Raw genomic sequence first — 12004 nt, 5'->3', positions numbered from 1 at the left:
GCCCTCTGGGCACTCCCCAAGGGAGGGAAGCACCTAAATATCTTTAAAAAGAAGAACAGGAGTACTTATACAGGATGTATATGCATCCGAAGAAGTGGGCTGTAGTCCACGAAAGCTTATGCTCTAATAAATTTGTTAGTCTCTAAGGTGCCACAAGTACTCCTGTTCTTCTTTTTGCGGATACAGACTAACACGGCTGCTACTCTGAAACCTAAATATCTTTGGGGATCCGGATCTATGAATCTCCAATGTCACAGATCCCCATTCCAGTTCACTGTTACATTTGGGAAGACACAGACCCTGGGAATAGTTTTAATTTTCAATATATTTTTAAAAAAAAATTTAGTGTGAATTTATAGTGAGATCAGTTGACCCATCTTGAGCAGTAGGATGGTCTAGTCTAGGCAGTGGTTCTCAGACTTTCCCACACCCCTCTGCCTTTTAGCTGGGAACTAACCACATCTGCCCACCTACTTAGTGATTGTGCTTCAGATAACCGCCCAGGAGTCAGGAGAGCTAGTTCTCCTCCCAGCTGTGCTGTAGGTGAGTTGAGGTGGATTGCATGACAAAACGTGCCCTGTTACAAAACGCCTCTGGTGTATAAATAATTTTCTTTCTCCCTAGCTCAGTTTTCCCTATCTGCAAAATGGGGAGATTTACCTCACAGCAGATGAATTTATTCATGTGCGAAACCATCCTTGGCTCTGCAGGTGCTAGAGAAAAGGCAAAGTGGTATTAGAGGTGATCTTGACTTGGGTGCAGTTTTGAACCTCTTCTAGATTCCAGTGGTGGTTGGAGATGGGTGTTTTGTTTCGGGTCGATCTTGGACTGTTATATAAAATCCACAAGCCGTTAGCCTCCTCCCCCCAAGCTCCGCACGCACACAGAGAAGCTGCTGGCCCATTAGAAAGAGAATGGTCCGTATTCTGCTCATCTGCTTCAGCGAAAGGCCTCGGAGGATGTTTTTCTTCTCCAGCTCCCACCCCATCAAAGCCCTGGAGTACCGACCCACTAAATGACTTGCCAAAGACAATTAAGGGAAACTTGGGATAGCTCTGGGAATTGGAACCCAGTTCTCCAAGGTCCTAAAGGAGTGCCCGACCCACAAATCCATCCTTCATAAGGACATAAGATCACCCATGTTGCATCAGACCAACGGTCCATCTAGCCCAGTATCCTGTCTCCGCCAGTGGCCACTGCTAGATGCTTCTGGCAGGCCCAGATTTTGGGAAACCTGAAGCATGGGGTTGCATCCCTGACCGTTTTGGCAAATAGCCATTGAGAGATAAGTTAATGGAGGAGGGAGTCCATTTTTTTTTAACTCATTTATACTACTTTAATGGCCGCCGATCCACTGGGGATAGCTCCCTGAGCCAAACTGGGTGGAGTGACGTGGCCTGGACTCGGCTGGGAGCTTGTCCGCAAACAGCACAGGGCAAGGTCTAAAAGGGCTTTGAACCAGAGCAGTGTGCTCACTCGAGGGAAGGGCAAACTGATGTTTGCAGAGAGCTGAAAAATTTGACTGGCCCTAATGACCCTGGCTAGAAAAAGTTCCTTTGACTTTAAACGCCGAGCGTGATTCACCTTTGCTTTGGGGTAGATGAGAGCACAAGTGGAACGTTGCCCATTCTCATTCAATAGCTTATTGTGCTCACTTTGCACTGGTGCAAATGAAGCGTGCAAGGCACAGGGCAGCAGTGAATCAGGCCCATAGGCTGACGCACGGTAACTAACATGAGGTAAAATCCTAATGAAGATAAGGCAGTTTGTAGTTTATACACGAGTCAGCAAGTCAAGATGAATCCTTTGCATCCCCATAGTCTTTACCTTGACCTGCTAACTGGAGTGACTTTGCAGTTCGTTTGGAAATTTAAGTGCTTGAAATCTAGAGCGAAACCTCTCATGGTGAGATTTTTCAGTCTGGTTTCCAAATACCAGGGTTTGATTCTCCTCTCCCTTAAACTGGTTTCATATCAGTGTAAAGGCATTTACTTAAATGGATCCGCTCTGGATTTACACTGGCGTGAGATGGGAGTCAGGCTCCTTACTTCTTAGTATTTTTTTTATATTTATACTGCTGGATTCTGATTTCATTCACACCAATGTAAATCTGGACTAACTCCATTGAAGTCAATGGAGCTGCCAGTATAAATCTAATGTAAATGAGAAGTGTTTCTTACCTATAAAGTAATAAAACTGTACAACCATTCCCTGAGGTACGTCATTATTATTACTCTGATTTTACAGGTGGGGAAACTGAGGCACAGAGAGGGGACCGCACTTGCTCAAGACTCATGGCGGATCCTGGGATTAAAATCCGCCTTCCACTCCTGTAAGTCTGTCTGCAAGACCTCGTTGCCTGTCTAAACAGCTGGTCAGAGCCACAGCTGCTGGAAAGCCCAGAGCGGTGCTGATACCATTCTAGTTACACCCATTTACATCACCCGGCGACCTGGTCCGCAGAAACTTTTTGAGATCAGCCCGTTTCGGCTTGCGTCTGAGAATGTGCTGACCGTTTTCAGGCCGTTCTGGAAGAGGGGATCTTCTCTAGAGCTACGCTGCTCAGAGCAGGGCCGCTTCCATTGCAGCCCCTTAGCGTTCCGTCTCGTGGCCTGGCGTGTCACGTTCTGTTGCGCTGATGTCCGCTGAGTGTGACTTCACATGCTGTGAGGAAATTGGTGCCAGCAGCATGGCTTCCGTGCGAGGGGCGGTGTGTTCCTTTGTGCTGTTCCTTCTTTAAGCAGCTCTGATCAGGTCACCTGTCAGTTCGGGCGGATGATGGGCACAGCCACACACTGAAACTGTTGCAAATCGCTTTGAGAGGAGGAATGTGGGGGAAGCGTTAGTATGTGCTTAGTCAGCCCAAACGCCACTGCTTAATTTGTAGGCTTGCTGCATCTGTTACGAAGGTAAAAAATTACACGAGCCCCAGCACCTTTTTCATTACAAATTAAGCCCTGCCAAACTCCCCAGTGGGGATGTAGGGGGGGGTGGGGGTGTACACTCACAAGAGTGCAAAGGCCCAATACTTCAAACCCTCTGCAGGCTGAACGCCCACGGACAGCGCTGGGAGTTGTGTGTGTGTTCTAGGGTGACCAGACAGCAAGTGTGAAAAATCGGGACAGAGGGCGGAGGGTAATAGGAGCCTATATAAGAAAACACCCTAAATATCGGGACTGCCCCTATAAAATCAGTCACCCTAGTGTGTTCGGGGCTTACAGGAACTGAAGTAGTTCGAAAGCTTGCCTCTTTCACCAAGAGAGGTTGGTTGAATAAAAGATATGACCTCCACCCACCGCGTCTCACTCAGGAGCTATTAAAATCTTTTCCCCAGCTCGGCCACTGACCTGCTGTGTGACTTCAGGCAAGTCACTTTCCCCTTTCCGTGCCTCAGTTTACCTCTCCGTGGAACCTCTTTCCCTTGTATGACACTTTTGACAATTTTAGCCTTAATTGTTAAATGACCTAGACTTTGTTTAGACACACAAGTTGTGTCACTTTCACCATTCCAGTACAGTTAAAGCAATGCAACCCCCCGCCCCCATAGCGTGGTTGCAGCTGTATAGGTATACAAATGCTTAAACCAATACAGCTGTTCCTATATGGGAAGAGGAACACTGGTATATCGATTTAAAAAATCACATTCTTATCTTGTATAGTTAGACTGGGTCAAAAATCTGAGCATAAGCTAGGCCTAAGTTCCCCTTCCCCTTAAAAAGTCTTTTGCACCATTGCAAAGGGCATGCAAACTGAATGTAAAATGCTACCAGCTCAGAGTGTACACCTATCTTGTACTGGGGTAAATGATTGCTCAAAGTGCAGGGCAATTAGAGAATCAGGATCACTAATTTAGGCTCAGATAAGAGTTACAGAGCAAACCGTTTACCTGCCTCTGAAATGCTTTCATTTCTGGGGTGGAACCTGGCAGGTGCTTAACCGTGCATAGTAATAGGAAGTGATGCAGAAAAGTATCATCAGTTGCAACTGCTGGAGGAGTTTAGGGAGATGGGATGCAATTACCCGCACTGGATTTTGTACCTTGTATGAAAGACTAAAATAACAATTAAACAAACTTAGATAGTCTGTTTCTTTAAATTGGCCTCCAACTTTGGCCCATAATCAGTTGTGGGTGCAAATTTGTGAGCACAGTGGTGGGTGCAACGGATGGCTTTTAGACCTCTAAATTATTATTACAGCAGTGCCTAGATGTCCAAATCAGGTTGGGGCCTATTGTGTTAGGCGCTGTACATACACATATTAAAAGACAGCTCCTGCCTTACAGAGCTTGTAATCTAAGTAGTCAAGACAGAAGGAAAGGAAGTATTATCATCATCCTTGTTTTTATAGACCGGGAGAAGTGAGACTAGGGGAAATCATGAAGTGATTTGCCCAAGGTGTCACAAGCAGCCTGTGGCAGAGCCGGGATCTGAACCCAGAGCTGCCGAATGCCAGCTCAACTCTTTAATGTCTCGAATACCTGATTGTACTGACCATTCAGGTAGCTAGATGCCTGCAGACCTGCGCCTGCCATTGATTGAGGCCCGCACAATTCATTGTTCTTGCAAAACCTGGGACTCCTTTAAAAAATCTGGCCCTACAATTCCACAGGTGGGAAGAGTTCGTTTGTTTTTGCTGAATGAATCCAGCCCTTGGTTCAGGGATGATCAATTTTCCCCCAATGTGGTTCTTAGAAAGGATACTTCTTTTTTCGTTTTCTGACTGAAATGCCTCATGACTTGAAAGAGACATTCTTAGGACAATCCTTAAGCTTAGTGGCATGTGGAGAATTTCAAGCAGCAGCACGTAGATTCAAATCTCCTCTTTATTTTTGAAGTAGCATTTGGTTATTTGCTCTGGGGAAAACTCATAGTGGAGCAAAGAAAACCCAGAAGAGCAAACTAGATAAAATGCTGATGTTTGGTGCCCTGTACAACCCATGTCTCCGTGAGCCAAGACAGTTTGTAGCAGTGTTTCCAACTTTTATGATCCCTGATGTTTTTCTTAAAGTCCCAGCTCCTGGAGTCAGGTGATTAGGTGAAAATCTCAGCTTCTGATTGTTTTTTAAAAGTAAGTTTCTAGCCCTTGTGGTTGCAAAGAAGATGGAATCCCTGAAGGATCCAGCACTGGAGAGCAAGTAAAAAGAACCCTCACATTTATTTATTTTTCAAAAAAATCTCATGATTAGAAAGCCCATCTCAGGATTTCTTGGGGGCTGGCTCATAATAGCTGAATGCTTGGAGTTGGCACTATGCATCCAAAAATGAAGACTCAGCATCCGCTCTTCTCTGGAAGATTCTTTTATTATTAATATTGCAAACAGAGGCCCTAACCCAGATCGTTGTGCTAGTCTGTACAACACACATACACAAATGCAGAGTGTCCGTGGCCTGTTATCCTTATAATCTCAGGCCCTGATCCTGGAGAGACTTGCACATGTGGTTAACTTCCTGCACTGTGAATAGTCCCATTGAAATCACAGGGGTAATGTTCAGTACCAGGTGCAGGTCTTTGCTGGATCGGGGCCTAAATTGGTAGCATGGGAAGGAAGGGCTCTTCTCCCTTTCTTATAGACCGCGGAGGGAAGCATAGAGACACCGAGGGCCAGATTTTCAAAGTATTTCGCCACCTAACCATTCAGATACAATTTTGAAAGCTCTTACACAGGTTAGGTGCCTAACTCTTATTGATATCAATGTGTCGTTAAGCTCCTAAATGCCTTTGAAAATCTAGCCCTGCAGCTGAAATCCACGAAAGGACTTAGATGCCTGACTTCAAGAGAGGGTTAGAAACAGAAGAACGGCCACAATGGGTCAGTCCATCTAGTCCAGTGTCCTGTCTTCCGACAGTGGCCAGTGCCAGGTGCCCCAGAGGGAATGAACAGAACAGGGAATCATCAAGTGATCCATCCCCTGTTGCCCATTCCCAGCTTCTGGCAAACAGAGGCTAGGGACACCATCCCTGCCCATCCTGGCTAATAGCCATTGATGGACTTATCCTCCATGAATGTATCTAGTTCTTTTTTGAACCCTGGTCTAGTCTTGGCCTTCACAACATCCTCTGGCAAGGAGTTCCACAGGTTGACTGTGCATTGAGTGAAGAAGTACTTCCTTTTGTTTATTTTAAACCTGCTGCCTATTAATTTCATTGGGTGACCCTTAGTTCGTGTGTCAGGAGAAGGAGTAAATAACACCTCCTGATTTACTTTCTCCACACTAGTCACAATTTCATAGACCTCTATCATATCCCCCCTTAGTCGTTTCTTTTCCAAGCTGAAAAGTCCCTGTGTTGTTATTCTCTCCTCGGATGGAAGCCGTTCCATACCCCTCCTCATATTTGTTGCCCTTTTCTGTACCTTTTCCAAATCCAATGTATCTTTTTTGAGATGGGGTGACCACATCTGCATGCAGTATTCCAGATGTGGGTGTACCATGGAGTTATATAGCAGAGCTTGATGCCAACCCCCCGGAGAGGAGCAGGGCTTGGGCCACATCCCTCTCTTCAGCTGCTCCCCTTGGCTAGCTTAGGCAGCACCCAGTGTAGCACGCTGGCTTTTGGAGCTCCTGTTCTGAAGCCCCCCTCACTCCCCATGCATTGTATAGGGAGCCTGGGCACTGAGCTCAGGGCTTGTGGATTCCACTGGGTGGCAAAGGCATCTAAAAGTTACAGGCTGTGGTTTTCAGCATGGCAACACCCGAGTCCCTTTGTGGGTTTGGGCATTAGGGGCGTCCCCAGGAAATGTGTAGGCAGGCTAGAGATGGATCCCAGAGTCCCGAAGCCCAGTCCAGCACTTTAACAACAGAGCTATTCTTCCTTTTAAGGGCCTGGCCCTTTTCTATGCTTGAGGTTAGTGTCTTTTACTGGGATCCGTTTCTATTTGCAACATCCTGTTTCAAAAAACTGATTCCTGACAGTGGCTAAATCAAAGAGGGACTCCCAGCAAATACACACATACCAAGCAGTGATCAAAGATCGCCCGGGTAAAGGACTCCTTTTTGTTACAATCCCCTTCTTAAAGCCGATTGGAATACCTCCCTGCTGTTCATGGCAGAGCAGGTAAGCCATTCATTTGAACAAACAGGTACGTGCCATGCATCACAGCCACACCTGGGAAGCCCAGCCCCGGCATTGCACCAGACAACTTGGGGGCTGATGTTCCATATTCCATAAAGTAGAGTAATTAAGAATTACCAGTTGCGATGACTTCAAACAGAGTGACTCCAGGAAATAAGCCCCTTCTTTATAATTAGTGGGATTTCCTCTGCATCAGATGGAGGATTGATTTTTTTTTTTTTAATCTGCTCACATGCTTTTGATTTGGGTGCTCAGCTCACTTGTACCAGCTGCTTCCCCCCCGCTCCTTCCGATAAAGCCCTAGCAAAGGAGATTTCAGGGAGGCATGACCTGGCCTGAAGTCTAGGATTTTCTTTTTTGATTTGTATAACTTTTTTAAAAAGTCCCCATAATAATAATAATAATAATAAAAAAATCAGCATGTGCCCAGGTCAAAATGCTTGCATTGCCCCACCCGTACCCCCTCTGTCTGATCATTTCTGATTCATGTGCTATATGACCTGGCCACAGCTCTGCACTGTCCTACCTGCAAAATTTTGCTCTCAGTATAAATCTAGTGTAACCCTGTTAACGTCAGTGAATTTAGTCCTTATCTGCCCCAGAGCAGCAGAGATCAGAATTTGAACTCTTGTCTGTAAAACATGTGACAATCAATTGCGTAAGCCATAAGACACAACAAAATGACTGATGTGGGAAGAATTTGTTTACAGGGCTATTGTCATAGACTCATAGAATATCAGGGTTGGAAGGGACCTCAGGAGGTCATGTAGTGCAACCCCCTGCTCAAAGCAGGACCAATCCCCAACTAAGTCATCAAGTAGATAACTAAATTGTCAAGTAGATAAGGCTTTAAATGCAGGTTCTGGTAACAGTTATTTATCATTGGTGCTACAGAAGCAACCAAAAATCAGGTCCCCATTGTGCTAGATGCTAGAAGTGTGCAGAGAATGGAAATTGCATTTCATGGAAGATTTTGAGATTCCGATTAGGAACAAAACCTGCACATTTCAAAATTTTTCACAAAATGGAAATTCTGAAAAAAAAAATACACTTTGAGTCAGTCAGAATGATTCATTTCTATTTTGACTCGTACAAATTGCTTAGGATCTAATGATAGACTAGACTACAAAAATTATTTAAAAAAAAAAAAGGCTAAACCAAAAGTTTCCGTTTTGAAAGGGAAAACTCAAAACGTTTCCGGTTCAGTGTTGCCAGAACTATTTGCCCTCTTCTCTTTTTTCCCCAACCTCAATGAAATGTCAGTGGATTTGCCGCTGTTTTGCCAAGCGTTCTGATTGCGACAGAACTGCATTGTCCAATGGAAAACAAAATCCATTGCCCTTTTTCTGCCCAGCTCTTCTTAGAGCGGTATGTCCCCAAAGGAGACGGTCTGTGCTCAATGCGTTTCCAATCTAATTACACCTCTATCCCGATCGAACGCTGTCCTCAGGAGCCAAAAAATCTTACTGTGTTATAGGTGAAACTGCGTTATATTGAACTTGCTTTGATCCACTGGAGTGCACAGCCCCGCCCCCCCGGAGCGCTGCTTTACCGCGTTATATCCAAATTTGTGTTATATAGGGATAGAGGTGTAGTTGAAGGATTATTCCCCCATTTTACAGAGGCATAGAGACATTAAGTAACTTGCCCAAGGTCACAAAGCGACTCAGATGGAGCTGGGAACTGAACTCACAGCTCCTCGGACCCTCCTGTGGAGTCAGTTTCTTTGGAAGAGTGTTTGTGAAGCAGCATGGGCCAGTGGACAATGCGGCAGACTAGGAGACCTGGGTTCTGTTTCTGCCTCTTGCCTGCTGTGTGGTCTTGAGGAAAGTTACTCCACCGCTCTGTGCCTCAGTTTCCCCTCTTGCTCTTTGGCTCTATTTGGATTGTAAGCTCTTTGGGACAGGGCTGTCTCTCACTATGTATCTGCACGGTGCCCCCCATGCTACTGTATTAGAAAACAATAGTAAGTGGAAACAGTGAATTTTAAGCCAGTACATTATTTACTCTTAATATTCACAAAAGTCATTATTTATTATTCGTATTCATAGAAAGCAAATTTTCTGTTTGAGCGGCAGACACCTGGCCACCCAATGTGACCTCTGCATCCAATCAAAAGAGCTGGATTATCGAGCTGTTACAATGAACCGCTCCAGGGCATGAGTTATTTGTGGGAAATTCTTGGGTGAAACCTTCCGAGAAAATTGCAGATGGGGGAAAAAAGGGCAAAATGCAGGGAATAAATTCTTCATCCTGAGCCTGGCTCTGGTGGGAACAATCAGCGAGAGAGCACCAGGTCCCTGTGGCCGGATGCTGACCGTAGGCAAAGTCAGCACATGGCACATTCTCAGCTGGTGCCAATTGGAGTAGCTCCCAATGACTTCACCAGAGTTAAGCCTTATGTGTCTGTTCCCATAGTGCTGTCATTGTAGCTGCAGTGGTCCTGTGTGCCCAGGTGAAATTCATGGTACTTCAGTGGCTGTGTGAGGGACCCACTGACATGCGTCTGATGAAGTGGGCATTCACCCACGAAAGCTTATGCTCCAATACATCGGTTAGTCTTAAAGGTGCCACAGGACTCTCTGTTGCTTTTTACGGATCCAGACTAACACAGCCACCCCTCTGATACTGGCTAAACAGTTCTTTCACTGTCCCTATGAACTGTGGAGAGGAGCTTCAAGCCAGCCCTGCATAGGCTGGTGTGGAAGGCTGTCAAGGCTGCTTCCCCACTCTGAACTTTAGGGTACAAATGTGGGGGCCTGCATGAAAACTTCTAAGTTTAACTACCAGCTTAGATCTGGTCCGCTGCCACCACTCCCAAAGTGCTAATTCCCTTCCCTGGGTAGCCTTGAGAGACTCTTCACCAATTCCCTGGTGAATACAGATCCAAACCCCTTGGATCTAAAAACAAGGAAAAATCAATCAGGTTCTTAAAAAGAAGGCTTTTAATTAAAGAAAAAGGTAAAAATCATCTCTGTAAAATCAGGATGGAAAATAACTTTACAGGGTAATCAAACTTAAAGAGCCCAGAGGAACCCCTCTAGCCTTAGGTTCAAAGTTACAGCAACCAGAGATAAACACTCTAGCAAAAAGGTACATTTACAGGTTGAGAAAACAAAGGTAAAAACTAACACGCCTTGCCTGGCTGTTTACTTACAAGTTTGAAATATGAGAGACTTGTTCAGAAAGATTTGGAGAGCCTGGATTGATGTCTGGTCCTTCTTAGTCCCAAGAGCGAACTCCCCCAAAAACAAAGAGCACAAACAAAAGGCTTCCCCCCACCAAGATTTGAAAGTATCATGTCCCCTTATTGGTCCTTTGGGTCAGGTGTCAGCCAGATTACCTGAGCTTCTTAACCCTTTACAGGGAAAAGGATTTTTGGAGTCTCTGGCCAGGAGGGATTTTATAGTATTGTACCCAGGAGGGCTGTTACCCTTCCCTTTATAGTTATGACAAAGGCCAATATGGTTTGGCCAGCTGAGGCCACGTTTATGACTCCAGTGGCCTTTGGATCCTATTGGTGATCATATGGTTAAAGCACTGAGTTGGGACTCTTGAAACCTGGGTGGCATTCCTGCTTCCTGCCACACGCTCCCTGCGTGCTCTTGGGCAAGTCACTTAATCTTTCTGTGCCTCAGTTTCCCAACTGTAAAAAGGGAATAATAATTTTCCCACCCCTTGTCTATTTAGCTTTTCAGGGCAGGGACTGTCAAACTACGTGACCGTACAGCCCTTAGCACAATGGGGATTTAGTGGATGATTTCAGCAAGTAGCATGGAATAGCACTGTGGGAAGGGCATAGGGCAAACCAACCACTGCGGTGTGTATCCTAATATCCGGGCTTGGGGGATATTGGACTCTAGGCTGGAGTCCATAGGTAGGTATATAGAGTACCAGTTTAGTATGCCCATGGCATGCCTCTTCCCTGTCTGGAGCGGTGTCGAACACAGATTGTATAATTAGGGAGCCGGTGAATAGGTAACTGTACAATTATGCAAATAGTGATCAAAATCACTGTTTTCAGCAGAAATGCCTGAAGATCAAGACAGAAGCTTCATGCAACCTTAATTTAATCTGGTCCTGCAGGAGAGGGGAGGTCTGATATATGACCCAACCTCATGCCTGTCTCGGTTTAGCAAGGATGGGGGGCAGGGGAAGACAGCAATGCTTTAGCATGCTAAGAAAGCCCCGTGGCATGGGTGGACAGGGAAAAAATGATCTTGAGATCCCTTTAATCTATTGATAAAACGTTTTTAAAAAATGGAAGTGTTGATATTTAGAGTGTTTTTGCTTTCTCTCCTTCTGATCTGCAGGTGAACGATGCAAGCCGGAAAGAAAGAATTTGATCATCAAAGAAATAAAGAGCAGCAAACTCCTAAAAACCTGGAAATCTGCGCTAATTGCTTCTGAATGTCTGTGTCTGAAAAATTATCAAATTGATGCCGTCGTGCTTTTTTTGACAGCCTGTCTGTTACAGTTTTTTTTTTAAATATTCATGCACAGAAATCTAATTACTAGGCAAATTTAATGATAATGAAATGAAGGCACTTCAGCGGAAAGCGTGGGGACCCTGTTCATGTTTTCTCAGCCTCTGTCTTGTTCAGAATGTTTTTTTTTTTTTTTTTACGACTGCCTTTCTTGTACTTAAACAAAAAAAAATATGCCAAAAATAAAATGTGGATTGCTGAAAATGTTTGCGGCGTCTTCATTTTTAACGCCGTGGCAATTGCTGGCTGATTAGAGGAGTTTTGCAAAGAGACTAACCTGATCAGATCAGGCAGACGAACTATTACTAGTTTTGCCTTAAGATGGTTCTTAGAGGCCTCCACCGAGATGCGGGCCTCCTTGTGCTAAGTGATGGGCCTACCCGTAACAAGTGACAGGCTACCTGTCTTAGTTACTTCTATGGCCTCCGTAGCACCTGGGTCCCCTT

This window comes from Malaclemys terrapin, chromosome 21 (genome assembly GCF_027887155.1).
Source record: "Malaclemys terrapin pileata isolate rMalTer1 chromosome 21, rMalTer1.hap1, whole genome shotgun sequence".
In the NCBI taxonomy this organism is placed as follows: Eukaryota; Metazoa; Chordata; order Testudines; family Emydidae; genus Malaclemys; species Malaclemys terrapin.
This window is presented reverse-complemented; position numbering follows the sequence as displayed.